The sequence below is a fragment of the Paroedura picta genome, chromosome 12 (genome assembly GCF_049243985.1).
Source record: "Paroedura picta isolate Pp20150507F chromosome 12, Ppicta_v3.0, whole genome shotgun sequence".
NCBI classification, from domain to species: domain Eukaryota; kingdom Metazoa; phylum Chordata; class Lepidosauria; order Squamata; family Gekkonidae; genus Paroedura; species Paroedura picta.
In genome coordinates this window covers 12,390,777-12,418,727 of record NC_135380.1, presented here as the reverse complement: position 1 = coordinate 12,418,727, position 27,951 = coordinate 12,390,777, and the positions used below count along the sequence as shown (strand labels likewise).

The 27,951-nt window shown below is 44.5% G+C and overlaps 1 long non-coding RNA gene across 8 annotated transcripts in view; it reads right to left on the bottom strand.

The window, feature by feature from the left end:
• Positions 1-2,734: 2,734 nt before the first annotated feature.
• Positions 2,735-27,951, bottom strand: part of LOC143822213 (uncharacterized) — a 62,224-nt gene continuing 37,007 nt past the window's right edge. For 3 of the 8 annotated variants that reach the window (XR_013226079.1, XR_013226084.1, XR_013226083.1), the window contains 3 exons: positions 25,575-25,620; positions 19,742-22,845; positions 2,735-3,707 (listed from right to left, as the gene is read on the bottom strand). This is a non-coding gene — a long non-coding RNA (uncharacterized LOC143822213). Of the gene's footprint in view, positions 3,708-13,071; positions 13,350-19,741; positions 22,846-25,574; positions 25,621-27,951 lie in introns of all 8 variants that reach the window. The other 5 variants (XR_013226080.1, XR_013226085.1, XR_013226082.1 and 2 more) reach the window with 5 other exon arrangements.

Genomic DNA, 27,951 nt, shown 5'->3' with positions numbered 1-27,951 from the left:
GTGTAGGTCTCTATCTTGGCACTGTGTGATGGTGAAGAGCGGTGGCCAGCCTCTAATTTGGAGAAGCAGGTTTGATTCCCAATCCTCCTCCACAGGCTTGGGACAGTCACAGTTCTCTCAAAGCTCTTTCAGCGCCACAGAGAATGTCTTTTGTGGAGAGAGGAAAGGTAGGCGATTGTAAGTTGCTTTGAGACGCCTTCGAGTTGTAAAAAGCAGGGTACCAAAGAAAAAACCAAAACACCCCAAACCTTGCTCAATTGCCTGCCTGGGTTCCGAGATTTAGTAGGCTGTTTTAGCCCTTAGCCACGTTTCACGTCTTCAAAGATTTTCAGTCCCCTCCTCCTGGCTGCAGAGGGGACTCAATTAAACAGTTGTTTAACAGCCTGAGTCAATGAACCAAAGTCCATCTCCTGCCAATTGAGAACTGTTTCCTAAAGAACATTCACGGCCTGATTGAATGTCCTTATCTGGGGGGTGGGAATGCAGTCTCTCACCCAACCACCTGCCCCACTGCTTGCTTTCTGAAGTTGCCAGATCCCTGAATAGCTGCATTGGAGCAGCAAGAATTCGTTTTCCTGGGATATGTTTGATCCAGAACAGGTCAGCATTTTACACGGGGTTCACTGGCTGTCTATGAGTCTTGGAAATTGCCTGCAGCACACACCCCTCCCCAGAATTTGCTAAAATGCATGAAGATTTAAACTGGGTTCAAGTATGTACAGCTCGTGTTGAACTACCAGGAGGGAGGGGCAAATTTCATAAAATCAGCATTGCTGATGGGGGCCATGGCTCAGTGGCAGGGCATGTCTCTTACACATAGAAGACCCCAAGTGCAGTCCTTGGCATCTTGTATTAAAATAATTCCAGTTAGCAGGTGTCTGGAAAGACCTTTCTCTGGCTGCAAAGCTGTCGACGGACTGGGACACCTTGAGTTCGGAGGATCCACTGTTCTAAACACAGTGCTTCCTCATTTCGTTCGTCGTGGGTGTAAGCATTCACATCTGGTCAAGCAGCATTTGAGTGACAGATGTCCTGTCCGGTTTAGTTACGGGTACTCAGCTGTTGCACGGCAGAGATGCTGCAGCAGCATAACCGGCGAGAGAATCCACAGGAGACTAAATAAAATCCAGCCGTCTCTTTGTGAGCCTGCTGAAGACAGGGGAGGCGGGCCAGAGCTCCTCCGTCATCCGTCGGAGCTGCGATTACACCACTTTGGATGCTGTTCAAAAACAATTCCCATCTCAGCAGAAGACTGGTAAAAAAGTTGAAGCTGTTTCATATCCTTCGTAAATCAATCCGTTGTTTGTACTTAACGTGCCCAAAGGCCTGGCAATAAATCTCCCTGGGCCTTTCTCCTTACTTTAAAACAACTCTACAGACTGCCTTCGGAAAGCTCCGTTATCCAGCTTGAATGTTAATGATCTCGGGTGCCCTGGAATTCCGTACAGGATGCCCAGTGTGAAAGGGGTGGGATGGGGTGAAGAATCCCAGACGTGGGGAGAAAAATCTCAGTGCAGGGCTGGCGGGCTACAAGAGGGCAGTGAGAGAAGCACAAGCCACGTCTTAAACTTTGTTGGGGTACAGCAATGGTCACGGAAGATGAACATGTTCCTTGTAATGTTGTGGAAGGTCTCACCAGGTGGCGCCCTTGCACATGTCCTTCACTAACCACACATGCCTAGCCAAAATCCATTGGGGGAGAGCTACCTTGGGTCACCAGAAGTTGAGGCATTTCCGCACCCATTAAATGTAGTGAAATGCTTACCTTAAGTAGTCATTATATTCCAGCCCCTCCATAGGATGTCGCCAACATCCAGCGTCTGGCCAGAAACCAGCCGGCTACATCCTCCATTTTAAAACGCTAGTTGGGGAATCACATAAAGTGGATTCGACAACTGATTTAGCTCTAGCTTAGGGAGAGTAACCAGCAGGCAACCAGCAGAAGGAAGTTATGGAGGCTAAAATGTACTAAAGGTGCCTGCCTCGTCCCATCCTTGCACCCCACCTCCCTCTCCCTTGTTCCTGGGGACAGGAATGTCTTTTGAAAAATGCCTAACATCCTGGAGCTACAAATAGGCAGACAAGTGTGTAGGTGATGCCAGAAATATTTCCCCCAACACGCTTGCACAAAGCATGCCTCTCTAAAACTCTACCCTCGCCCCCCCAAAAAAAACAGGAACGAGATTAATTTTTTAATTTATCAAGACTCGTGATTCCATAAGGAGCAGCGTTCATAAAGCGCTATGCATCTATGATTAGATGCATAGGCACAGCAACGGAGAAGTATGCATTAAAAAAATTAGCAGGCATTGTGGGACCTTTAAAGCATGAAGAAAGGGAATTGGCTGCCTGGCTTGATTGACAGGTGAAAGAGTCACATATAAACAGCTGTATTAGGACTGAGAGGAGTCCAAGGTCACCCAACTGCCTATATGTGGAGGAACAGGGAATCAAACCTGGCTTGCTAGATTAGAAGTCAGCTCTCCTAACCACCACTCCAACCTGGTTCTCTAGTACCATAAAGGCCAGAAAGTCAAACCCTTGGGGATGCAGAGTAGAAGCTGACATTTCCAAAACTAAAATCTATTAATTTCCTTTTGTTTTTAAGCTTCTAGACCTCATGGTGCAAAGAAACAGAGTAAGTATCTTAGAAACCTCTCTTCAGGCGAAAGGGTGCAATGCTCAGCCACTTCATTCTCTGCCTCTTTCTCTTCCAAAAACACATACTGATAAATTCCAGATACAAACCAATACATTTTATTCAAATTGCAGTTTTCTAATCTTAAAATTTGGGCAGCTTGTGCGTGTGTATGCGTTTGTGTGTGTGCGTGGGGGGGGAGCAAAGCATAGACTCCATTTCCTCACTCAGGGATCCACTCTTGTGAGATTGACTAGCAAATGAGTGAAACTCGAATGTGAAGATGGCGGCTTCAAGGGCAATCGAACTCTGAATCAAGGCTGGGAATTATTTCCTAACAGTCTCTTCACATTAGCTCCCAGAAACACCGAGAAGTCCCACGTCACCCCTTAGAGATGGCGATAAGTAGGGCTGTCTTCATAGCCGGGCAGCAGGTCACTGTTAAGACGCTGTTCAGGTTCCTTGTTAGCCAGGAGAGCCAATTGTTTGACATTCTTCATTAGGATTTTACACTCCTCTGCTTCAAGTGTCCTTCGATGCATATCTCATATCTGCATCCTTCAGCCTCCCTGGCCGAAGGACGCCACGAGAGCACTTCTCTTGAAGGATTATGGATTGCAGAAGGGATGAAGCATCGATGGGAGTATCATCGGCACTCACTGATCGTATCTGTTATAAGAGAATTTCCACGTATGACCTTCCAACCCCACAAACGCTGAGATGTTTGGGAGGCTCTTTAGATATAAGTGTTGTCCAGATTTTTGTGATCTGTGAACGCAGACGCATGGATGCTTAACATGTGCACAAATTTTCTAGCATCTGCAGGGTTAGGGTTGCCAGCCCTGGGTTAGGAAATATCTGGAGATTTGGAGGGGGGGATGGAGCAATGTCAGCAGGGTCCAATGTCTTTGAGTCGATCCTTCAAAGCATCCATTTTCTCCAGGTGAGCTGATTGCTATCATCTGGCAATCAGTTGTTATGCTGCTAGACCTCCAGGCCCCACCTGGAAGTTTGCAGCCAAAAGATAGGCAGTAATTTTGGCACACATTAGAATTCAGTCCAGCAGCACCTTAAAGACAAACAAGAATTCTAGGGTGTAAGTTTTGGAGCATCAAATCTCCCGTTGACATGGACAGAGCTGAACAAGGTGTTGCAGGTCGTGTGAATTTTGCTTAAGGATTTATCAGCCTTGGAATGTGTTCTTGCAAGACCACCTCCCCCAGCCCTCTTCTTCTCCCCTTGTGGTGATGGCTGTGATTGGCGATACCAGTGGCCAGATGACCAGGTAATTGCTGCCTTCAGAGGCAAACAGCTCAAGTGCCCCAAGCCTAAATCTGAATTAAACTCTGGGTCAGCAGGTGTCCTAATCAAAGGGGAGCCCATCTCTAATCAAGGCTGCATCCATAGTGACTGCGTGGAGGAAAATCATGCATGATTGTCCAGAATTTGTGGAGTGACCTTTGGATGGTTAGCTTTTCTCAGTCTTACAGTACTGTTTTGAGGCTGAAACTGAGGGGAGGGAAGAACTGGGTTTGTCTTAAATAAACTGTGAGAGAATACAAGGTCAAAGGGGGGGTGTCTATAGAGGACGGTAATTTAGTAGTTGAGTTTTGCTGGTCTACTGCTGGTTTTTCAGGACAACATGAAGATACATGCAAAGTTAAGACCGTTAGAATGAGCTCAGTCCAAGACCCAAAGGTGTCTCTGATCGGTTTCTAAAGTGTGATTCATGCATGACTTTAGCAAAATAATACCAGCGCTGGGAAGAAACCTGTGAAACGTACAGCAGGGGCATGCATTCTACAGCAGGAACATGGGCTGAACCATCACTGCACACAGAAACAACTTTCTGTCAAAGCACAGCCAAGCACTTATGCTATGGTAGTGTATACTTTCTCCCACCAAGATGCAGGCTATAGTGTTTGGAAGACGAAGGTCACAAGCTTGAATTCTGCCTACCAATTAATCATCGAGTAAGCTACCCGGAAGGCTGATTCCTCAAGAACAACTGTTCATGTGTTAACACACCGGTGCCGACAAGCCTTGTGCACTAACAGCTTGTGTTGGCGTAACGCACAGGTAGAGCAAACAAACAAGCAGGTGTTGTCCCTAATTAGCACATGCCCTGGGATATTATTCAACAGCGACAACACACCTGATATTCACGGATGTCTGCCAAACCCAGAATTCATTGTAATTGATTAGTGCTCAGATTTAAGGACCGCCCACGTGTTTCATAGCAACCGCCGTGCTTTTGTTGACTGAGAAAGTGCCTTCTAACAGGTATGTTGGGCAACTGGAACATTTCAGAGAAGAGGTCACCAACCTTTTTGAGCCTGTGGGGATTTTTTGGATTCTGACACAAGAGTAGTGGGCGCAACTGCAAAATGGCTGCCAGAGCAGGCGGAGCCAACTGCAAAACATCAGGAAGTGAGGCCGTCTTTTCACCGTTCCAAGCAGAAGCTGTGTTTAAGAAGAGGGGGCATTTTTATACTACACTTTTCCGTACCCTAAGGAGTCTCAAAGTGACTTACAGTCGCCTTCCCTTTCCTCTGCCCACAACAGGCACCCTGTGAGTTAGGTGACGCTGAGAGAGCCCTGATATTACTGAAGAAAAAAGAAGAGTTGGTTCTTCTGTGATGCTTTTCTCTACCAGAAGTCTCAAAGTGGCTTACAGCCATCTTCCCTTTCCTCTTCCCACAACAGACGCCCTGTGAGATGGGTAAGGCTTCTGAACCTGTGCAGCAGCTGGACAGAAAGCAAGCTCCCACTCTGCCACCTCCATGCAGATCCCTTCCATCTTTTAGCCCATTAGCATGGTCACCTGACTGCTCCCTAATGTGTCAGGACAGCCCAGGCCTATCCCAGAGATGAATGAAAGGGGGCAGGTGGCTTCCCAGCCCATCATCTCTCTTTGGGAGCATGAATTTTAAGTGAGTTTCGCTTGTGCTAATCTGTAGCTGGCACATGGCAGATTGAACCTGTCTTGCGTTCCTCATAGGCACACGGGCAAACTTCCAACATGTCAGAGACCCCCGGAAAGAGTTCTTAAAGCTTCTCCCTCTGCAGCAGAAAGCATTTCCCTAATGCTAAGAATGGCAAATACTGCAGCAGGATGTGCTACTCGGGAGAGCCTTCTATCTATACAGAGCCATCTCCCGGCGGTCCTGGGTTTCCTAAATGGGTGGGGGAAAGTTAATTAATTTTTAATATCTTTTTTAAATTTGTTAAACATTTTTCAGATGATATGACCATATATGGTCATGTCGACCCACCTGCCCTGCCCCAAATGGCCAATGATGGGCCTGGAGGGGGCGGGAAGGGGAGGGGCCCTGGGTGAGTGTTTACGCAGCTCTGCTTCCCAATCATATTCTGCGTGGCTGTGCCACTTCTGGGGTTTCTTGAAGCCTGAAGAATGTTTCAGGGTCTTCACAACAGTCAAAAGGTTGAGAAAGGCCGATATGGAGCAACAGGGCACTTTGCAGACGGAGTCGGATAATACTAACCTTATCAATTTAGTGAAAGAACAGGGATGTGAGCATACTGAAAAGCGCTACATAGCGGCCATTCTAACACGTCACCAGGAATCAGAGGTTCTCTGTAATCACTAAGGCCACTGACAGACTTGTCTTCCCTGAACCTATCTAATCCCCTATGTCTCTGACCATCACTACCTCCTCTGGCACCGAATTCCAAATTTTAATCATTCTGTGTGTAAAGAAGCATTTCCTTTTTGTTTGTTCTGAATCTGCTACTCATCGGTTTCATTGGATGCCCTTGACAAAGGTTGTCTTTGTCAACTTTCTCCACCCCACGCATAATTCTCTAAAACTCGCTCAAGCCCCCACCCCCCGTCATCTCCTTTCTAAACTCTTCAATCTCTCCTCATAAGGAAGGTGCCACAACCCCCTATTCACCTTGCTTGCCCTCTTCTGTACGTTTTCCATCCCTGCAATGTCCTTTCTGAGATATGGTGACCAGGACTGTACACTGCATTCCAAATGAGGCCACACCATTGATCTGGACTCGACTGACAGGAATCTGTTTCCTTAAGCTGTTATTGACAACCCCGGTTGTGCATAATGTGCATTTCCCAGGTCTCTGCTTTAACTCAGTGTAAAACATGCTAAATAAATAAATGAAAATGGTGCCTGCTCTTTGTTCAAATTTCTGATGGCCTTAAAGTACTGGAGACTGTCTAATGAATGCACATCCCCTTTTAATAGTTTACAAACTGTTTTTTTCCCCTAAGAAGCATTCTGTAACTATGCTCTGAGAATATGTCAATCCATGACAAGTAGCTCACTGTAGAGTCTACGTAAAGAGTTCTATAAGGTCATAACATGATCTGACCAAGGCAGTCTAGTGAATAAAATACTGTACTTGGCCTCTGGATGGCCAATTTTTCAGATATGAACCCGAAAGTGGGCTTGGGAAAGTCAACATCTCTTTCTCTCTGCCTTGGACCTACCTCTTAAAACAGGGATAAATGTGATACGCCCCCCCCCCCCGCCCATATCAAGGATGTCATGAATTAAGGGGGGAGTTAATACTGTGAAATGTTACTAGAAAGATAATATTAATTCTAATCAAGTCAGACATTTGTTTAGATATGCCTCCATATTAGTTGATGGGGGAAGGAAAAGGTTGACCGCCTAGAGCTCAGATGCGCGATTGTTTTCAACCGGCAGGCTGCATCTGGTGCTGGAAGCAGAAAAGTCCAGCCTCCGAGCCCTTGAAAGCAAGCGGAGACCCAGATGTGGACTTTTCTGTCACTCACTCAGCAGCTCTTAATGGCCTCCAGTCCTTTAGGTGTTTAATGATCTTTCGGGAGCATTGTCCGATTGGCTGATGCTGCAGTCTGGCAGGCTGATCCCAGCTTACAAATGCTTAAGCGGTTCAAGAGCTGAATGAAAACCTCCCATGGCTTGGCTCTGGCCTACAATTTGTCCTCTCTTGGCCTAGGTAACAATGGCAGGCCTAGCCTGAACTCTCCCCCCCCCCCCCCCCCACACACACACTAAGCACCCAGAAATGTTTGGTGTCACAATCTGAGCTCGAGCTGACTGGGACATATAATATACACAGAAGCAATGGAGGAGCAGATCACCTTTCTCTGATACTATGTCACCTCCTCGGGCTTTGCTTACACAGCATTTGTAAATGTCATTCTCTTGTGACCTCAAGTTGTTTGCCTGCTTGAGCTGCTAAAAACCAACTCTCTCTCTCTCAGTAGCTGTTATGATAGATGAGCAGCTTGCAGACCCGTGCCATGTCACAGAACAAGGTGATAAAAGGAAAAAGGGGTGGGGGGTCCTTCCAGAACGCTGTAGAAGGCAGGTGTCTGGTACCACTGTCTCTCCTTCCCTTTCTTGGATACTGTGCCCAGTCTCAGGGCTTCACAAGCTTATTTCAGGCTCAAGGAAAGATCTGACTCTCTGTACACCCACCTGCCCTGGAGGATGTGCCTTTATACAGCTGTGCTCGCTCAGCCAGGTGCATCCAGACCACAGTGTGCATTTCCCCGGAGGCTCAATTTTATCATTACCTTTTGCAAGGTGATTTACCACATCCATTTGATACAATAAATATTTCATAGACGGCGTGGTGAGGGTTGGAACTCACTGCATTAGCAGAAAAGAACTGCTTCTCAAAACTGGAATTTGGGTCGGAAAACCCCCAATCTTACCTACTGAGGCTGCATTCAAGCTCAGAACCTTTCTGGGTGATCCGGGACCAGAGGTCTCATAAGTAGAAAAAGGAGGGACAACCTTGCCACTTAGTGAAAGCAGTACCCCTCAACCCTGATCTAAAAACTTCTGGAGAGATTCATGCTGTGGTCTTGGAAAGGATGATACCCCTTCTAATCTCTCCAGTCTGTGAGGAAGGAGGGCAGGCAGAGAAAGATGGCAGAGACATAGAGGCCTGGAGCTCATATGCAAAGCTTATGTGAGGCCCTATCTAGAAAAACATACTTGATTCTCTACTCTTCCTCTACGTGAAGCCTGCTGGGTGACCTTGGGTGAGTCACAGTTCTCTCAGAGCTCTCTCAGCCCCACTTAACTCACAGGGTATCTGATGTGGGGAGATCAAGGCAAGGCCATTATAAGCCACGTTGAGACTCCTTAGAACATAAAAAAGCACAATATAAAAATCAATTCTTCTTCTGAGTGTGCAAGTCCCTATTAGTGCAAGTCATGGAGCTGCTGAGGGAAGAGGCTCTTATTTGCAAGCTGCCACACTGCCAGAGGCAATACGAAGATAGAAGGGTGGGACCCAGTGAAATATTCCAAACAATAAGCTAACCAGAAGACACTGGGACACCTATATGGCAACACAACATTGCAGAATCCAGTGTAGTAAGTAGACAGACAAGGAGTCTTCAATCTTCAAAAAACACTTTCTTTAATAATTCCCAGCGTGTTTCGCTAAATAGTGCTTTATCAAGGGATTCCAAAATCTGATATGCATTAGTCTGCAACCTAGAATATCTCAGCAGCCAAACAAAGGCTTCTGAGAACAGTTCCAAAGGCAGCCACACAAAGCCACACAAAGCTTGCAGGCATTCCAGAAAGAGGCAGCAGCAGAAGCAGTAATTACAACCTGCAACATACCTCAAGGCTGCTGCAGTAGGTGCAGATACCCTTGTCTGCCTGTGGAGGAGATGATCCATTTTACCATGACTCACTTCAAAAATTACAGTAAATGTTAGGAGGCAGACCTCTCCTCTCATTGAGGGACAGTATCGGCACCCATAAATACCCTTCCTTTAATATCACACTGCCTGGCCAAAATGACACCAAAACAAGCTGTCAGCAAGTTCCTAAGTGCAAAACCACTGTCTGTCCTAGACAAGACACCAACATTGATGCCATTCTCCAGGAGACACCTTGACTTATATAGTTTAACTTTTGAAAGTGAAGACGCTGACTGTCACCACCTCCCCCCCCCCATGCTCCAGGGAGATGCATAGTTAAGACAATAAACCGCCCAAGAACTAGCAACTAATCTTGTCAATTTCCCATTCCCACTTCTCTTGCAGTCACCCACCTGAATTAGCAAACCCAACACCCTTCCCAAACTTAATAGCCTTCCTGTCCAGTAATTAAAGGGTCATCAAGAATCACATTACATCCTAGGTAAAGCAATCATTGTCTATCACCTGGGAACCCATTAAGATTTCTTCCAGAGCATTGTCCTTTTCCAGACAAACCCACTGCATGTCTCCTAAAGTTATTATCAAACACTAAAGATCTGTAAACACATTGTTTTAGGGGCTCATACATCAGTATTGCCCCAGGAACATTTTCCCGATAAAATATGGGCACCAGCCATAGTCCACGTTTGCATGTCTTCGATAGCATATATGAACCCCTGCTTGCCTTCTCCCCACTTCCTCCATGAAACACTGGTCAGTTTCACTGCATATCAATGGACCACTCTTCACATCATGATTGGTAAGTATAGCCTTCCCAAAAAAACACACTCTCCCTTTTTCACACCTTATTCTCTTAGCCAGCGATTTGTGTTTTTCTGTGTTTGTTGTACCCCCTTTTAATGCCTCTTAATAAAACACAGCCCAGTTTAACGACTGGTTATTTTGAGTTTCTGAGGGAACCATCCCTGTAGAAATTAGCAGTGATCCTGATTTATTTCCACTTGCAAAATCTACAACTGAAATCTAATCACTGGCTACAGTGATCCGTGTAATGGTCACTTCCAGGTTAGACTTCTGTAACTCGCTCTACACAGGCCTACTCTTGGCTTTGACAAAGAAATTACAGCTGGTACAAAATGTGGACACCTTGAAGGGCCCACATTCAACTGTTGTTGCATCATCTCCATTGGTTACCAGTCTGCTTACAGTTCTACACAACTTGGGCCCTTCTTGTCTGCAAGACTGCTTATCTGCTTATGCCCCCACAGGGCACTCCGCTTTGTGATTCTGAATTTGCTAGTTGGCGAAGGTGTTTTCAGCCCTGGCCCCAACCTGGTGGAATGAGCTCCTGGAAGAGTTGAGGACCCAGTCTGTGTTGTCAGCTTTCTGCAGGGCCTGCAAGATGGAACTCTTCCACCAGGTGTATGGTTGAGGTCAGGGTGAGGTTCCAGAGTTACTGTTGGGGGATCCCTTAGTGTTGGTTAGATTAGAACCCTCACTCCTAAGGAGGGAGTTCTTTGACCATAAGCTGGACAGGGGGTGGGAGTTAGACCTCTATTGTATCGCCATCTTTTAATGTTTTAACATGTTAAGGGTTTTTTTTTAGGGGTTATATTGTATTTTATTGTGTTACTGCAAACCGCCATGAGACAATTTGAGAGTGGTGGCATATACATTTGAAAATAAACAAATAAACAATTCCCCCCAACTAAACCAGGAGGCTTCCAGAACGCTCAAGAATTACCCTCCCCTCATGTCTGGCTACTATTGTAGTTTCCCTTTCAGTCATAAACAGTTGCTGAACTCTTGCAAGAAATAATCTTTTAAGAGGCTGGGAACGGGCCCAGGTTGTTTGCCATCCTCTCTTAATATCCTCTGGTTCCTCAGTGAGAGTGAGGAAGATGCTGGTTGGCGTGATGAGAGGTTGCAGCCCCTCAAAATCTGCAGCTTGAGGTAACCCCCCACTCCCAAAAAACCCCTAGCTGCACCAGGAGTTAAGTAGGTAGCCTGATGCCCAGTCCCAACAGGGGCCATGTTACATAGATGCAAATGTACAGATCTACCATTTTCCTCTATGGGTCTAAATCAAGCAGCCTTTTTCAGGCAGTGACCGGCTATCCATACAACATTTAAGCTGCACATGGTTTGCTGCAGTGTTGCCGATCTGCCCCAGATGAGTTCAGTTTTTTTGTGGCTCCCTGGAGTAAGGCGACTGCTGAGGCTAGGAAAAAGGAGGGGGGGGGCACATGCTGGGAAGGAGAGATGGCATGGCAGAGATTAACATTCTAACTCACACACACCAGGTGGGGGACAGAGAAAGAATTGCCAGAGAGTACAACAGAGATAAAAAGGCATGACAAATGAATGTCAAGAGGGAAAGAGGTACAATCTATATTAATGAGACTTGCTTGGGAAGGGGGGAAAAGACTTGGCTAGAATATAGCGAAGGAGTAGCTGTCCAAATAACCCAGGCTGAGCAAGCTACAGGGTCGGTGCGCGGTGACCAGAAGAGGGACTGAATTAGCATTTTGGTGAATAAGTATAACTGGATCAGCGCTCAACCTTCATGGTCCGAGCAAAGCTGAGGGTCTTTCCCTGAGATCTGATTAGTCATCAACTGTTATTAGACTTTGCAGAGCTCTGCAATATGTGATAATAAGGGGAGATAGCGTATCTCCATGCGGCAGATACTCTGATGGGAGTCTGAACTCACCGTTTGGAGAGAGGCAGGAGATAAGGAGCTGCTATTGAACAGGGTCGGCGGAGAAGGGGGGGGATGTTATAATTAGTCTCTCAAGTGCTTGCACTTTTTGGTGTCAGAAAGAAATTGAAATAAGGTTAAATGATTTGTGAAAAGGGAAGTGGGGAGATAAAATCTGGGCTTCCCTGATTTCATTTGCCCATACACTCCCTTTCCATTCCACTCCATCACACCGTGGGTAGCCCTTAAAGGAGGGGGACACGTGTGCAGCATCCTTTGGCTCTGCAGCAGAAAACAGGGGGGGGGGGGCAACTGCATCTCCAGTATGAATGAATGGCCTGCTCTCAAAGCCTTGTTAAAATTTGGAGCTGCAGCTGACTACGTTCCGGCTTGTAAAGGAGCAGACGCAATCTCAGGGGATTCATGGAGCTGCACGAGTTCATATGGCTTATGGATGCACTCCTACCTATGGAGGAAGCCTGGAATATCTGATGGTGGAAATGTATGGCTCATTAGGCGAATTCAAAGGACAGCTTGGGTGTAAGCTGGCTTGTATTTGGATACAGGACTAGGCTGTGGACCTGAGATTTTTCGAAGAGGGACAAGCCATGTGGTTAGCAAACCCTATCAAGCACAACCTATGCCAGATAACAAATAACAGATTGTAATGAGCAATCCAGCCAGGATAAATATGCTTCATGTGCAACAAGTTAAATGTCATCTCTTGGTCTGTGAGTCCTGTGCAGTGACGGTCGGATAAGACAAGAAGCAGCTAAGTTTTCCTGAGGCCTGTTCCCGTTGGGTCGAAAGCTGTTTTACTGCTTCAGTTTGTCAAAGTTATTCCAAGACGTTTTGAGTTTGCTGGCTGCACAATATCCACATGGCCTTATGTTGCACCAAACTAGCCCAATGCTTCTTGTCAGTTTGGTGTAGTGGTTAGGAGTGCAGACTTCTAATCTGGCAAGCCGGGTTCAATTCTGCACTCCCCCACATGCAGCCAGCTAGGTGACCTTGGGCCCGTCACGGCACTGATTAAAACTGTTCTGACCGAGCAGTGATATCAGCCTCACTCACCTCACAGGATGTCTGTTTTTGGGAGAGGAAAGGGAAGGCGACTATAAGCCGCTTTGAGACTCCTTCTTCTTGTCGCTAATCAACTTAGTTATAGTTCTCACAAATATTTGCACACAGTTCTCCAGATGGTCACATGACAGCCTAACTGCTTGATGGCTTATGTCACATCCATTTTCTCCTTGCACAGAGGTAGTGTTGTCACAACACGTGAACACTTTCTTTCAGGGGGAAGCAGGAAGCTGCTGTGATCATTTGCCCACCCTATGAATGGACCATTCCTGTGAAATGAGTGATAAAGAGAGCTCAAGACAGTTGTTGAAAAGTGAGGACTCAAATCCTTATCCTTACTTGAATTCAAGAACGTAAGAGTTGCCTTGCTAGATCCATCTGGGACAGCTTCTCCTTCAAGAGGAAACTAGTGACAATCCCAAGATGATCAAAAAACCCCACGTCTTTTCTCTGTGCTTGCCTCCTAGCACCAGTATTCAGAGGTTTATTGCCTCTAGCTGTGGATTCCCGATAGTAATCATCATGAATGGAAGCCACTGATGGGCCTCTCTTCCAGGACTCTGCTTTATCCCCAAAGTGCAAGCTGCATCCCCCTGTGGTTCTTAGCATCCTGTCTATCAAGGCCTATGAGTGATTTCCATTTTCCAGGGTTTAGAGTACTTTTTTTAAGGGAAAGAAGTAAGAGATCAGAGGTCATTTCTTCTGTCTTGAAAACTCTACCAGTAAACTTTAGTGAGGTGTCACTGCTGTGACATTCATGGCTGAACTCAATTCTCTCCGGCCATAATGGATTAACTACAACACACTGTTAAAGGAGGGAAGCTTCTTAAACATCAAACCTCTTCTAGTTTACACCAGGAGATAATTTTGGGCCACTGTAGTTCTCTCTATTGTGAATGAAATGCCTCTAGAATTCCTAATTGACAATTAGCCAGTTCATTAATACATAGCTTCACACACATTAGAAGGTGGTGTATTTTACATAACATTTAACCGGATGAGCCCATTTTTCTGAGATGCAAATGAGATGTGTGAGTGCCACCCCTGGGCGCAATCTTGGGAATATTCAAAGCGAGGGCAATTGTGCTCATTTGAATCAGTTAATTTTCTGATATTAATGACTACATTTTAAAAGTGCAAGACAGTGGGGGGTGGAAGCGTAGCATGGAGAGGGACAAAAGAGGTCTCAGTGGGATTACTAATAAAGGGAGGAATGGGCTGGGGTTAAAATGATTCATTTGTGCTTGCTGTAATACATATTGCAGGAAAAAGAATCTTATATTTCACAAGGCAGCTATCTTGGACTCTTCTATAATCAAAAAGGGAGCTAGAGGGTTAAAATCTTATATTTTTCTGTGAGTGGTTTTCCTGCTACAGTAGAAGAGCATTGCATGAAATTATTGATCCTGTTTAATGAATAAGTTTTATGCAGTTTTAAAAATCAGGTCTGCAGGCTTCTTCTTTACTTTTTATTTGGAAGTTTGGGCATCTCCTCCTTAAACGTCTGACATCCCCAAAGGTAAGAGGAAACGTGCATCTTATACAGACCACCCCCATCTCAAATCCATGCCAAATATCTGCTGTACCTCAAATCTCTTTCCTTTCTGGAATGCTGATATGTAGCTGACTCATGTCATCAAAACAGAATCAGTGCCCTTCCTTACAGAATGCTGAGGCTTAAATGCAAGATTTAGTTATAATTATGAATCACCAAAAGAGTTATTCAGAAGAAAGGGGTATTTTTGTAATGCCCCACTTTCTGGCCCAAGCGAGGAAAAACCCATAAAAGGTGGCTTTGATCCCTCAGCCCAGTAGTCCCCAACCTACGGGCCGCGGCCCGGAAGGCCATGGCGCCGGGCCACGGCTCCCTCTCCCCCCCCCCCGCAGTAAAAAACTTCCCCGGCCACAAGCTTGCGGCCCGGGAAGCTTCTTACTGCGGGAGGTTGGGGAGAGGGAATCAGGGCTGGGTTGCGCATCGCGCATGCACGGCCCGTGCGGGCGCGGCCCGCAGGCGCGGCCCGATGCGCGGGCGTGGTCCGCGTGGGCGCGGCCCGATGCCCTGCCGGTCCCCAGCCTCAGAAAGGTTGGGGACCACTGCCTCAGCCCATTCACAGGAGTTCTCCATGGTCCTGTTTGGGAGGGTGAATAGAGTATTAATGGGCAAAACCTAAATAATCGCAAAACTTGTTCCGGTCCGTCCACCATGCTTCTTTGCACCCTGAACGCTGATTCTTATTACTGATTATGAGCCTTCTTTTTATACTACGGATCCCAACATTGGAATCTGTAGCCTGTATTTGCTCACCTGTGCTGTGATTACTGGTTTAGGACTCACTAGTATTGCTCTGTTGCTTTTACTTGTCTCTTGACTGTTGACTAGGATCAAGAGACTACAGAGTGATGGAACTCTGGCTGGGAGGAAAGCCTGTGTATCTGCCTGGCAGAAGAAAGATATAAACTGTTACCTTGTTAAATAAACTAACAAACACTATGAGGCCTGTGCATTGTCTCAGCATGGAGCTAAGCCCTGCTGCGACCTCTTCTGCACATGCCAACCTGCTCCTGTGAAGGGTCACACCACCATTTCCATTTCACTCATTTCAGGCAAACCTCTAACTATAATCCCTTGATAGTTTATTTTGGGCCAAGTCCTCCTTCCAAAGGAGAGCAGACAAAAACTGGGTCCAGCTATTCACAAACAGATCCTTGGCATTCACATCAGCCAATTTCTTTTATATCTTTCTTTTCTTCCATTGCTACAGTCAAGGAATCCTTAATTCCATAGCCCTCAGAGTCTGGACCTCAGAGGAGTGTCAAGTAGTTCCCTGCAGTGATTTTTCTCTATTGCACCCCTTTCTTTTATTCTATACAAACCAAAGGAGGGAATGCACTTCATTTAATTTGCATAGGACAATGAAAAAAAAAATCTGTGGGCTTACACCATTGGAGTGAAGGCTCTGAAAAGGTCAGCTCCCTAAAATGTGAGGCAAGCAGGGGATTAGTGGTTCCCCTGAGCAAGACCATTCTCCATATAAATCTACAAATTCAGCAAGGATTTTCTACAGCTAGTAGTGTCTTGTGGCACACTAGTAACAACTTTGCAATTTATGATGGCTTAACCATCAGCATTCCAAAATTATCCCTCACCGCTAGGGGAGAATGCGTCCCCTATTTCTAAGAATATTTCTAAGAATAAAGAATAGGCCCGAACGCGGTATAAACCCTGAGCCGATCTAGAGAAGCCCCCGGAGAACTGTGTTGTGCAAAAAGCTCCCTTGGGGTGTCCTGTAATTTCATTTATGCTTTCCATTATGTAATACGTAGCTTTTTATTTAGTTGCGTTAACAGACTGAGATGAGCAGGACATTGCCGGTGCCGTGCCCATCCCTGTGTCTCTCAGCTGGATGCTGCCATCTGGCCATTGACGGCGGGCGGATCCTTCACAAGCACAGACTGAAGGCCTTGCTGGAGACGATGCATCATTATTCATGAATGACTTCTGTTTTCATCCTTTCTGCCTACCGCCGCCAGATTCGGGATCAGAAACACATTATCTGGATCTTCCTAGCAAGGCATCCCCAGATTTTCAGCCTAATGGGGTTTTGATAATTTTTCGTAGATGAAACCTCTTGTATTTTTTATCCTAACTTCAAATGCTTCTTCTGGGGACGGGTTTCCTTTCAGGCAAACTCCGCCACCTGAGTATTGACTTCTAAGTGCCTTTTGTAGTGGGCAAAATTCTGGAGAAAGAAAATCTGCCTGCTGCTTATTTTATCAAAGGCCTGTCATGCTTCTAGAATAGTTAGTAATCAATTGCAGAAGACGCATCTCTTCCCTGCAATCCACTGTGTCTGCAAGCTGTACCAGGTTTCCCTCCCTCAACAACTAATTAGGGTTCAGCAAACAGTCTGTCAGGATCAGGGTTCTTCTACTGCTACATTTGCCTGGAAATCCATGTTGCTTCCAGAGCAAAGTCAGTTCTGTGAGAGGAACTAATTATTAACAACGACTTTTAGAACTGAAGCTCATGCACATATGTTGACATATCTTCGGCTCTAAATTTGGCTTCGTGGGCATTTTATCTTCACTATAGAGCCTTGCTAAATAAATTAAAAGGGAGATGAAATAAACATTTATTTTAATTAGTCCCTTTGAACTAGCAGGATTCCGGGGTGTACAAATCCCTTTCATCAATTGAAAAATTGGGAGGGGGGGAATTAACAGTGTGTTGGGACAGTGGGAAATATGCTGCCAATAAGCTGCCATAAATGTAAATAGAGCCTAGATACATGACCGATCCCAATGGATGAAATCCTATAAGCCACGCAGACAATAGCGTTGAGCCTCACTATGAACGGGTTATCAATGGCAAGCCAGTTTTGTTTCCAAGCTTGATGAACTACCAAGGATTACCTGCAAGGGACAACTTCGTCAGAAGAACCTGAAGATACCCAATAGGTGAGCCTTTGTTCTCAGATATCTTGTATTTGAACATAGGATCCTAAACTAAAGGTTGTATTGCACTTTCCAGAAACCACGTTTATGGGAGGGCACACAAAACATATGTGACAGCCATGAATTTTATGTACATCCATTCAATATGTATTTATTAAATTTATCTCTTCCTCCCTCTCCCCTCAACGGGACTCAGGGCAGCTAACATAACATAACATACGCCAATAAAAACAATACAAAGACATAATAAAGAATCTTTAAAATATGAAAGGGTTATCAAGCAAGGTAGTATGCATGGATGGCGAAGACACAGCTGAAGTATACCAGCCAGTTGGGAGATTACAATAACTCAAAAACTGCCAGGGAACTGGAACATCTATTCAATGTGCACCAGGGAAGCTTTGTGGCTTGCCGGCATAAATTCATGAAGCCTCCGTCTCCCATGTTCATACTTTGCATGTTTATTGCAGCAAACAATTGCTGTGTGATGCAACTTTTGAGCTGCTGGAACAAACTCAGACAGCCATGTGTTTTTCATATAAGATCTGGATGGACACACCCCTATTCCCTCCACATTCTCCTGCATGTGACAGAATCCATCAAGCATGCCTGTAGAAAGATGAGCACGCACTCTCTCTGGGCGCCAGGAATTCCCAAATAATTTCATGAGGTGGGAGCCAACAGCCACTGTTCCCAACTAAATTTAATATAACCCTTAGAACAGGCTTTCTCAATGAGGGTTTTGTGAAACCCTGGGGTTTCTTGGTGGCCCTGGAAGGGTTTCCTGAATGGGTGGGAGTTAGGCTCAAGGGGGTGGCAGATGACAGTGGATGAGTGATAGGGTTGTGAGTGTCCTGCATAGTGCAGGGGGTTGGACTAGATGACCCAGGTGGTCCCTTCCAACTCTATGATTCTATGAGTTAATTTTAATATATTTTTATAATGTGTTAAACATTTGTCGGGTAATATGACCACGTATAATTCTGTTAACCCATCCCCCCCCAATGTCTAATGATGGGCCTGGAGGTGTTGGAAAAAGGAGGGGCCCAGTGTAGGCATGTACACAGCTGTGCTTCCTAACCATACTCTGCACAATCGCATTGCTTCTGGGGTTTCTCAGAATCTGAAGAATGTTTAAGGGGTTTCTCAATGGTAAAAAGTTGAGAAAGGCAGATTTGGAAAGAGAGATGAGATTGCTCATTGGAATGCATCAAGTCAAGGTTCAACTAAAGCACTATAAGTGTGAATGTATTCCTAGCCTACCATCTCTTTATCTAATGAAACCGTGTTGATCAAGCAATCAAGTACCAGAGGATGGGGCTCCAAGGGGGTTTTGCCAGCATCTTTCACAAGACGATTGAAAAGAGAAGCAATTATCCTGCTTATTACATTCCAAAGAGCACAACTAGAAGAAGTGGAATGCCAAGGCCAATCCAAAGGATACAGGCATCAGCATCATCTTTGACTAGGCTGACGTGTCCATTAGTCCAAAGACTGTACACAAGAAGGAACGCATTACTAAGCGCTCGTTGACCAGCTAACGTCTGTCTAACCAGTGGTTGATAAGAGATGTCTGCATCTTTCAGCTCTTTATCTTGTTACTCTGTGATGGCTACATTAGCAGACTAATTTCAGTGTCAGGTGTGATGTGACATAACAAGAGAAAACATGTCGCAAACAGGCAAAGCCGGAGTTGCAGCTGGGGTGCACGGCAGTCGTATGTATTATATTTTTTCCCAAAATCCTAACTAGTGCCTGGAGAAAGTATCCTTTTCAAACAAAAACAGTCATTTTCTTTAGGTCAGAGCTGGGAAGCTACCTCATGCCAAATGTAGGTCTCTATGCTTTTGAGAAATTCTCTGCTGTAATATTATGCCAACCAATGGATATGGCATTAATGTTACTAGACGGAGGTATGTGAAACTTGCAAATGTACTCACTAGTGTACACGGAGGTGCAAATCATAAGCGCCTTTCAAGAAACAGACTTGCAAATTGGCCACTGTTTTTTTTTCTTGGCTTGTTTAGAATCTTACTTCTGACTTTCATTCCGGTGGTTTGTTTATCCCAGCTCATCCTCACACTTGCTTCCCCCAAGATAATAAATGGATCCGCCTCCGTTTTTATTAGCCGGGGGCCTTGAAGTTTAACCCGAATTCCCATTTGCCTGAGCATGGCCTGCTGCACCTCACAATGAAGAGTCTTACCTTCGATTTGAGTTTTCTGGATTCTGCTGGCATTCAGGACATAAAGCCTCCTATCTTGGCATCTTCGGGTCTATGTATTATTCATAGGCTCCCTTGTTCTTGGGCAAGTGAAGAAACCAAATAAATATTAATTCCGAAGTAATACAAAGCCTTCCATTTCTCCTGCAGGAGCTCTTGTTGCTCCAGGGACACAGGAAGATCCACCACGCGGAAAAGGAGAAATAAATTACCTGAAAATAACACGTTATCAAACAATTATCAAAACAATTATTCTCTGCAGTAATAGAAATGAACATTCAGTGGTACACCAGAATATTAAATGCTGTATAAGGTGACAAGTGGGGAGGGTATGCCAAGTGCCTTCATTATACGATTTCCTTAAATCTCTGCTCTAAATCGGGCTGTCTCAGGGAGACAAATTCAGCAGGCTGTTGGAAATGAGACATTATTACTATTGGGGGGGGGGCATTATCTGGGCATGGAATTGGGGGTCACTGCAGGTGGACAGGCAGTTGTGAGTTTCTTGCATTGTGCGGGAGGTTGGACTAGATGATTCAGGAGGTTCCTTCCAACTCCATGATTCTGTGTTAAGGCTACTTGGAAGAAAGCGTCACTTGAGCAATGATGTGAGGTAGTTCTGGCTATTGTGACATTTAGCCTTAAAAGTCAAATGGTTCTAAAACAAACTTGCTTACTCGATCATATTCATGAATGTGACTGGAAGCATCTCTGTTGCAAATATTATAAAACATGGAGGTGCTGCTCTGTACTCAAAGAGAGCTTGACTTCACCTATCAAAAATGGTCCAGTGGGACAGAAGCCATGTTGCTGAAGCCAATATCTAAGAACAAAGGGCTATGCGTAAGTAAGCTTCGAAACAGAAAGCATTTCATAGGGAACTTGAATACAGCACCACTGCTCACTGGTTTTGCTACTACAATACTTGATTCTGTGATAAAACTGTGGGGCAGGATGAACCCCACTGTTTCATTCAGAAGCTGGAACTCACTTCTAATTAAACCAATGAAATAAATTTGCTGATAATCTCAGAGTTGAATTTGGAGGTTTCTGCAGTGCAAGTTCTGTCTGATCAGGAACCTAACGATTACTGGCTTCAGTTCTATCAGCAATGCTGAATGCTGCATTCCTAGTCTCTATCTAGCCTTCAAGTTCTTGCAGACATCCTTCTTAGTGTGTTGAAGTGTAATGAGCCCCAGTCACATAAGGCTCACTGCAAAATGTGCTTGCTCTAGTTAGATCCGGCCTCCTTAAGGCATTCTTTTTGCCTAAAATTTATCTCTCAGTTCCCAACTCCTTTGTCCATTCTTCATTGATTGTAGCTACCAAAGTAGGCAGGCTCTGGTTTATTGCATATCTTTCATTTGTTTTCACTCAGTTTACAGAATGCTTGTTTTCTCTGGTCTTATCATTGTTTATCCAGATTACCTGCAGCATCTTACCTCTTTTTAGGTTAATGCTCTTCAAACAGAACTTCTCGGGCTGGATCCTCAAGCAATTAAGTTTCAGCTCACAGGCGCTGGGTGTTTTGTACAGTGCAATGTCCGCATACATCGATTCCTTTATAGATACGGCAGCTTGAAATGTAGGACTAGACTCTCCAGTATTTTACAAGGAACGTTACAAAAAATATTTATATAACAGAGTCGTATGATGTTTGTACAGTGCCTGGATCATAGCGAACGGAAAGCGCATGTTAAAGAAAGGAAGTTCAGAAAGGAAGAATGTGTTTCAAATGTGATGGAAAGATCATGCCAGAATACAGCTTCTTTGAGGATGGCCATGTGCGCAGAGCCAGAGGCATCGAAAACGTCACTCATGGGCTTCAAATAAAACAGGAGTCCTGTGGCAAAAGTTACCCCAGCATAAGCTTTCATGATTTAGAGCTCAGATGCATGCTCACTACTCATGAAGAGAATTTTGACTCACCAAATGTTGTGCTGGAATAAATTCTCTCAGTCTTTAGCATGCTGGATTCTCTCTTGTGGGCTTGTTCCGTCACAAGTAAAGCTAGGGGTGGCACTGTCCCACCACAGCTTTTCCAGCTGTACGCAATTATGGATCCACTTCAAAAAGCCACTTCATAACTGCCAGGCATTATGTCAAAGCTGGAGATTGTGCATTTTAAGAGCAAGCCTCATCAACCTGGGGGACTGAAGGTACAGTACTAAACTGAGTTACACCTTTCTAAATTCACCGAAGTCAATGATCTTAGACAAGTATATGGAGGCACAGTGATTCTCCTGATCTCCACATATATGAATCAGAAGTGACACCAAACTGATCTATGCCAGTCATTTCTATCAGAACCAATCCACTCCATTTAATCTACACGGGAATCCAAATGGTGAGGTGAGAAAGCAAGGCACAGGACTAGTTATGCCCTTTGAAATTGACTGCACGTTTTCAATTATTCTAGCAGAGGCATCTTTTATGAGCAAATGGGGTGCCTCTTATGGACACTGGAAGTGGAGCCATCACGGAGCCAGATGCCCCCGTTGATCAAGCTGGAAATACAATTCAAGGCAGGTTTGCCTTCCTTGTGTCAAGACAGACAAAGAAATGTGCTTGTCCCTGGCAATAAGCTGCCCGATTTGTCCCCATTAATCTGCTCTGCAAACAGCAAGCGCCTGGGATCTGGCTGTGAATGGCCAGAAGGTTGTATTCTTGTTAGTAGATTTATTACGGGAGACATCACAGCTAATTGTCCCTTTATTCTGTGATTAGTATTTGTTTGCTCAGGGCTTTCCAAGAGAAGGTTAGCGGCTCTTGTCAGACGGTTTGTACAGCCTCTTTCCAAACATCTCTCCATGCACCAGGGTTAGCACTGAGCATGTTAATCCCCTTTGATCCCCATGAGTTTTTTTTTAATCTGTTTAAACTAAAGGAAGTCTCACTCCTCCTTGCATGCTCTTTCAGACATTATTTCCACTTCATTAGAATTTTAAGATCGACAGTTGACTTTTTTATCATTTTAGCCATCTTTTCCTCTCTTAGAGATTTGCCAGGCCACATGCTCAGATGTGTCAAATAAATGTTCACGTCTTGCAACCGGCCATGTGGGGGGAAGAGTTCATAGGTGTGATCTGTATAGATGAGAGCAAGAGAGGTCCATGGGTAAGAGAGGACGAGGTTTGTCCATAATACAACAATCCTGTGTATTTGCACAAGCAAAATCTTTTGTGTATTTACATGGTCTAGACATATACGCCATGTTCATGAGAAGACTCAATATTAGCTGCATGTACACATTTTCTTAAACAAGTAGGAAGACCAGATGTGTCTTAAGACTGAGAAAAATATATCAGGGGACATCTTAGAACCACTCTGGGAAAATACCACACTCTTAAATTGTATTTATTAACAAAAGAAAACAACCCAGAAAAGGATGCAAATGCATACGATATTAAACTTATATACTTCCATCAGTTTCTACCTATATTAATACAATACTTTTGTTACATTAAAAGATCCAAGATTCAGACATCCAGATCTCAAATAAAGCCTGTTTTGGGCCTGAATTTCACGGGGGGTAGGGAGGGGGGAGGAATCTCACTGGCTCACAATAAAGTAGAAGACAAAGATTTGTTGAAAATACCCCCATTTAAAAAGCAGCAATGCTGCAGGCAGGACATTACAAGGTCATGCAATTTCTGACCAATTCAGGTAAATGCCCCAGGGCTGTCAGGGACAGCACATTGAATTTCAGTCAAAATTTCATTTCAGCATGCAGATCTCATTGCAGTGACAGAAGACTTTAGATCGAGAAATAATATCTCTTTTTCTGGAAGGTGTGGTTATGAGGATTCTGGGATCAGAGGGATGTCTATAAACCATCAGGAACAAAGCCAATCCTGGCCTTCCTAGTCAGGATGAATTATAAGTGTAGTTTAAAGAATTTCTCATCTTGAGACCCCTTTGAAGTACACAGGGCAGTCATTTGCATGAAAGAAGCCAGGACAGAACAAAGGCTCCGCTGGAATTCAAGACTAAGTTTCAGATGCAAGATGAAGCATGGCTTTGGAATACATCCAATATGAACCGCCTTAAAACAGAAATATAGGGGGGAGGTGGAATACAGAAGAGTCCTGAGCAGGATTCCACCAGGGGCTCTTGGAGAGGGTTGAACAGCCAGCAGCTAGACTGAGGCCAAGAAGCGGAGACTCTGCAGTCACCATGGAATACAAGGGATTATGGACTTGAAATAATTCCTCACCAGAACATTAGGAGCTGGAGAAACTGCAGAAGGGGGCAGCCAGGATGATTAAGGGAATGCGGCACCTTTCCCATAAGGAATGGCGAAACAGTCTTGGACTTCTCAGTTTAGAAAAAGGAGAGTTAAGGGGAACACGGTAGAGGTTCATAAAGTTATATGTGGAGTGGAGAAAGTGGACAGAGAGAACTTTCTCTCCCTCTGGAGCACTCAATTATATTAATGCGCAAAAAGTTCAGCATGGAAAAAAAGAACTGCTTCTTTATTTGACAAGAAATTTAAGTGTGGAATTCACTTCCAGCGGAAGAAGGGATAGCCACAAGTCTAGATGGCTTTTAAAGGTAATTTAATAGTTCCACCAGTAGCTGCCATCCATGATGACTAAGGGAACCTCCATATTCAGAGGCAATAAACATCTGAATACCAGTGCTGGGAGGTAATGCTGGGAAAGACATTGGCCTCTATATCCTATTTGTTAGCCTTCCAGGCAAGCAATTAGCCATTAAGGAAAGAAAATGCTGGACTAGCTAGAACACTGGTCTAATCCTGCAGGGCTCTTCTTCTATTTCTATATTCTGAAAGGACTGTCCAGGCTTGTCAATGTATGCTGGAAATTTATTAGAAATGGCATAAAGATGCTTGGGAAGGGGAAGGGAAGATGTGTGGGATAATATCTGTGGTCCACATAATTTAGTAGGTTTCATTTTAAAAAAGAAGCTTCCAGCAAAAACCAAGAAAGCTGTCAGCATTTTTTAATGTAAGGTCAGCTTGCTTGCATCTTTTACAGCTCGCTCTGCTACAGAATCTTTGCACATAAGCCTGCAACATACTACGCTCTCTATTGTTTCGTGCACATAAACTACTCAAGATTCTGGGAGATCTGAGTATGCATCAGTAGTTTTCATGGGTAAGAAGCAGCATATGGGCCCTAGTTGGTGAGGAGGGAACTTAACCCTTCTTTCTCCATGTCATTTTGCTGCCTCAATTTCTCTTATGCTGTGGGACTGATATTTTCCCTTCTGAAAGAAACAGGCCCACTTTTAATTGTCTGTACATTTAGAAGGCAACTGACATAGCAAAAAGGAGAAAGACGAACTCCCTCTCCCTCAGCATCCTTAATTGTCCCATCCCCCTACTGCTGGAAACTCCTGGTAAAAGACAAGAGAAAGACCCATTCATAAATCTTTCAGTGTTGCCCCTGGTTTGACTCATACACAGTTTGTTATATGCAACAAGTGATAAAATAAGAGCAGAGATTTGACAGCTGAGTCTCAGTGAGTTAAGTTGTAGATGGCGGCAGTGGTGGAAAGTGCCATCAAGCCTCAGCTGACTTATGGGGAGCCCTTGGGGTTTCAAGGAAAGAGACATTCAGAGGTTGTTTGCCATTGCCTGCTTCTGCAAGGTGACCTTGGACTTCCTTGGTGGTCTCCCAGTCAAATACTAACCAGGGCTGACCCTGCTTAACTTCTGATAAGATCAGGCTCAGGTGGACCAGCCAGGCCAGGACTTAGTTGTGTATACTAAGAAGAAAATGTGCATAGGACTGCAGCCCTTGCCTGAGATTCTGTAGTGATCCGGACCTCTGTTTCATTCTATACTCACCAAGAATAACTGTTCACAGCCTTTCCTCTGTCAGGAGAGATAAGACCTGTAAGAAAGAAATGAGCAAACAAAAAGCACACTCCTGATAAATAGGAATTAAATGGTGTCCCTCGTTATCTTCCCAATTTTACTTAAGGTTTTTCTGACACAGCATTTCCTAGTACAGACATTTTAAGCAAGAACAATAGAGTAACCTTTGATAATAATGTTGGCAGAAGGGGATCTATTTCAAAAGAGCACCTTTGTGGGTTTTGCTATCCAGCACCATGGAAGAAACTTATTTTTTCTTGCTAAGAACAAGCCACACGCGGACTTTGATGTTTTCTACTTTCATTCAAGGGTGGCCTGTCCTCTGGGCCTGTGAGATCCTCACTGGAAATTAGTGCTGATGAGCAGTTAATATTATTTGCAGGGAATAATTTCAAGGGAACTTATGTAACTGACTAGAACATCATGGGCTTTTTTGGGTGCCTCCTCTCAGAGTACACAGTACACATATGGACTTCCAAAGATCTGCTTCTCACCTCAGCCTTACATCACTGGGGGGGAGTTACTGTAACAGAAATTAACTTATGCTCAAAAGGATCCCTGCAAGTACAATTCCAATTTATTTGAGTAATACAATCATGCTTTGCTTATGGGACTTTTAACTGTGGGCACGATACCTCCATGTCTAAGTGTATCCATCTTGCTTTTATGGCTCATTGTGGTAGGAGCTGTGCCTGTCAGATATGAACTTTAGCAGCTGTATAAATATTGATGACTGTAATAATTTGTGTTCTGCATATGCTCTCCTTAACACCATAGTATAATCCTCCAGCTAGAGATACATGGCATAGAAAAGAGCCGTCTCCATTTGCATGGTAATGAAGTGCTTCTGAAGGTGCTCTTTGGAATGGTTAGCCACATAGCCGAGTGGCTAATGGATACGGGGGCTAGACTTCGGGGGAAATTAACCCTTCCAGACAATTTAATCAACTCATACGTTTGCTGTTGGGAAAGATCCATTTGATATGACCTATTACGAGAAGTGAATGTAGTTCCCAACTGTTAACAGAGATCGCAAGGGACAACTCTGGGCAAACTATACCTCCGCAAGACAAAAAAAAACAAACCGAAACAAAACTGCTCCAGTCTGGTTCAATACAGGAATATTCCAAGGTCAATGTTCTGTTGAAAGCTTTCATAAAATAGATATAAGACAACTGAACGATCAGCACTTTGGAGAGCTCACGTGAGGTTTTGAAATCATCCATCCCCCTTCCATTTGCTATCTGACACCCAGGACCGTTTTCACTTTGTCTTTTCCATATGATAGCAGAGATGACACTTCAACAAGCACCATGCTTTTTGACTGCAGCCAAGAGAAATGGCACAGGAACACACTGGAAAACCTACTAGATGTTCTAGATATTCTTGCATTAGTTTAAATCTCACAAGGCGTTCTGTATTTCTAGACCGTAGTCTGACAAAACGTCTTCCTTCTTGTGATTCTATTATCTAAGGTTGGCTGCAGATACCAAGCTAACTTTGCAATAATAATTTAGTTATTTTAAGGTAACAATTCAGAATCCTTTTTAACCACCACAGGTAGCCTGCCAGCAAGGACATTTCTGCCTCACCCTTAGATAATATCTATTTTAAGCATCTATCCAATGCAGTCTGACGGAGGGTACTTGTTGGGGTCTGTAACACTTACAGTGTATGTCTCCTCATACACTTAATAGACTGCTCTTTGAATTTTAGAGACAGGCAATCTATATATCTATTGGCAAAGTCAAAGCCAGCTCTGAATAATCCGTTAGGGTGCTTCTTCTCATCAAAGAGAGGGGAATAAAGTATTAAAGCAGAGAGTGCATAGATTTGCAGGAAGATAATGGTTTTGCCAATTTGCTCTTAAAAAGAAGCTTGATTTTAGGAGGAAAAAGGAACTTGGAGGAAAGAGTTGAATCACTGATACTACCACCGCCATCACAGAGTTGCAGCAGAACTAGATAATCTTGTGATATCTTATAAGCCAATAGCCTCTTAAAGCAGGGGTGTGCAACATATGGCCCAGGGGGCACATGCAGCCCACCAACAAAGGTGATCTGGACCTTTGCTAAGTCCGTGACTCAGCAGGCATTGTTGGAGTTCCCAGCTCTGAGCAGTGGTCAAGCTGGGTGCCAATGAAGCAATACCAGCAGAGATGGGTAACAACTCTCCAACAAGCTGCCCATGGACACAGACCTGAAAAGCACTTTTCCTGTTTAAACTACAAAGCAGGGTAATGAACATCAGATAGGAAAACTGAGTGGAGGTTGAAGGACTAAACCTCCCTCTTCTTCCCCCAGGGAGACTGAGGCTGTAAGTTCTTTCAGTTTCACTATGAAAAGAG